General features: G+C 32.6%; 1 long non-coding RNA gene across 1 annotated transcript; it reads right to left on the bottom strand.

Moving 5' to 3' along the window:
- Positions 1-407: 407 nt before the first annotated feature.
- Positions 408-1351, bottom strand: LOC109179744. Its single transcript, XR_002053967.1, has 2 exons — positions 1253-1351; positions 408-632 (listed from the first exon to the last, which is right to left on the bottom strand). It is a non-coding gene; the product is annotated as an uncharacterized LOC109179744 (long non-coding RNA).
- Positions 1352-2826: the final 1475 nt, after the last annotated feature.

Here is a 2826-nt window from a genome sequence, read left to right as displayed (position 1 = left end):
TTACCATTTTGATCCCTCGATTGTTTCTCAAATGTCAATGTAGTTCATAGTTTTCAATTTCAACCAATTTGATCATTGAATATAATTGTTTAAAATTTCGTTAATTAAACCCTTTCAGTGACCAAAATGGTGATTTTCACATTTTCAAAATGGTCCCTGAAAGGGTTTAATTGAAAACGATGTCAATTTTGAGCAAAATAAAAGTAAAAAAAAAAATCCTAAATCTTTCAAATTGGTTGCAAACCCAAAAACCGTATAAAAAAAAATCAAAAAATCATCTACTTTAATATTGATACTTTGTGAGTTGTGATTTTGTGAATTTGTGTAATGGGCGCCTAGGAGCCCGAAAAATGCCTAACAATTTTTGCAACCATATCTTTGACATTGAAGACTACCAAAAAGACATGAAAAGAGAAAGAAGAACAACTCAAAATTTAACCCAACAACGTGTCTCAACTCCTTTGTTATACAATGAAAAAAACATTTCAACAAGAAATCAAAATGAGAATGTCCTTACCATCCATGAACCATCCTCCATCAGAGCAAATATAAGCTTTGGTAACAATAAGATTAAGATCATTGAGGATTTATACCACCTCCAGAAGTATACCATGTTTGTTAGCACCATCCACCTACATAAATGATCATGGGTACCCATAGAATCATTTTTTTTTTTGGGAAAAGGGTCAAATAGGCCTTCAAACTTTAACTTAAAAGTCAATTAGGCTCCTAAACTCTTTAAAGGTGCAATTACACCCATCAACAGTTCATTTAGGTGCAATGAAGCCCAAAAACAAGTTAATGACCTGCTATCATAAGTCATTAGAGTTCAGGCCACCTTTCGGCGAAATTTCCGGCAAAAAACAAAAAGTAACTGGCGAAATTTCCGGCAAAAAAGTGTGGCCTGAACCCTAAAGACAATCGCCGGTCACTTTTTTTTGCCGGAAATTTCGACAATCGGTCGCCGATCACATTTTTTGCCGGAAATTTCGCCAGAATGTGGCCTGAACCCTAAAGACCTGTGATAGCAGGTCATTAACTTGTTTTTGGGCTTCATTGTACCTAAATGAATTGTTGATGGGTGTAATTGCACATTTAAAAAGTTTAGAGGTCTAATTGACTTTTAAGCTAAAGTTTGAGGGCCTATTTGACCCTTTTCCCTTTTTTTTTTTTTTTTTTTTTTTTTTCTAGAAATCCCACAATAATAACTAATCAGACAAACTAGCAAAAAACCTAGAGAAGACAAACTAACTGCATCACAGTGGTATTTTTGCAAACTTCATTATCAATTACAATTCTGACAAAAAGACACAATAATGGAGTAAATCTCATGTGGAATAAAAACATTCTTAAATCTCATGCTCCCGGATTTGCAGTCGCATCAGGGAGCTAGTTGAGGACATCAGATTTGACCGTTGAAGGAGAAGATGAAGTGGTTCAACAAAAAGGGAAGAGGAAGAAAACAAAAATAATGACAAACTTGTTATTTCTTTAAACATTAAGAGCAATTAAAAAGAAAAAATAAATCAAAAATTAGATCAAAAAATTTCAGCCTCACGATTTGAAAATAATTACTAGATAGAGGTGTCATTTTTCAAGGGCAATTGGCAACTCCTAATTATAAGTATTGGGGAAATAAGGAGCCAACTTTAATTCTCTATGATCAGTGAGGGAGGGTTGGTTCTTTATCTAGGATATGGAGAGAGCTATAGATTTTCAGAGGTAGTGTACATACAATTCATCCCCAACAGAACATCCTCATTTTGTCCCTAAACTTACTCAGTATCATATCTTTAGTACTCTAGATTGACTAAATTGGTCAACATATATGAAATTAAATACACTCAAATTATAGAAAATTATACCATCAAGCTCCTGAATTTCAAAATATTCTAATTCAACCTTTTTGTTTTTGTTTTTGTTTTTTTTTTTTTTTGTTTTTTTTTTTCCAACTACTCACGAAAACATCCACTCTTTGATATCGGAATATAATATAGCGGCCCATACCGGACGACAGCAATTATACTGTAGACTGTTGTCCACAAAGTTTTGTGGACCATGGTCTAAAATGATAAATACTATAGTGTATTTGAACTGATCTTGCCTCACGTATTATTTTTATTATATTATCAAATGAAACTACAATTTGAATTGAAATGAAAATGTAGTTATATTGAAATGAAATTGTATCTGTGTTAAAATAAAACTGCAGTGTATACAAAATGAAACTGAATAACAATTTCACATATTTGAGTGTATATTGTCCAGCGAAACTGTAATTATATCAAAATGATACTGTACTTATGTTGAAATTAAATTGCAGTGTATATTTGATGCCTAGACCATAATGTATTGTGGACTGCGGTCCATGGTATAATTTGCTGGTTTAGCTCAATAGTAATAGTGCAGTATTTGGGAAAAGATATTAATGTTTGAACTTTGACATCAATAGTTTTCAAAATTGACAGATCCCTTGTTCACACCAATATTTGACTCTATCCAGGGCCCCATGCTTGGAAGGGGCCCCTACTCTATACTATTTCTCTAATATATACTCTTAGAAATGTCATATAATTATTTAGTATACATCCATGGGAATGGTTTTTGTGTTGGTTGAGTTAGTAAGGCTTAGCATTTTAATTAATCCACATGGTCAAGAGATCGGATCCCCATGTGTAATTTTACATAAAAAAAATTTCCCTTCTACCATTTAGTATATGAATTTAAGAATTTTATTACATTAAGATTTGAGTTGGTTGAGTTGGTAAGACTTGTAGTTTTTATGCTTATGGTCAAGGGATCAAATCCCCTTATATATCATTTTAC

The sequence above is a fragment of the Ipomoea nil genome, unplaced genomic scaffold (genome assembly GCF_001879475.1).
Source record: "Ipomoea nil cultivar Tokyo-kokei standard unplaced genomic scaffold, Asagao_1.1 scaffold0980, whole genome shotgun sequence".
NCBI lineage: Eukaryota > Viridiplantae > Streptophyta > Magnoliopsida > Solanales > Convolvulaceae > Ipomoea > Ipomoea nil.
Note: the sequence above shows the minus strand (reverse complement) of the source record. Positions and strands in the feature narration are given on the sequence as shown.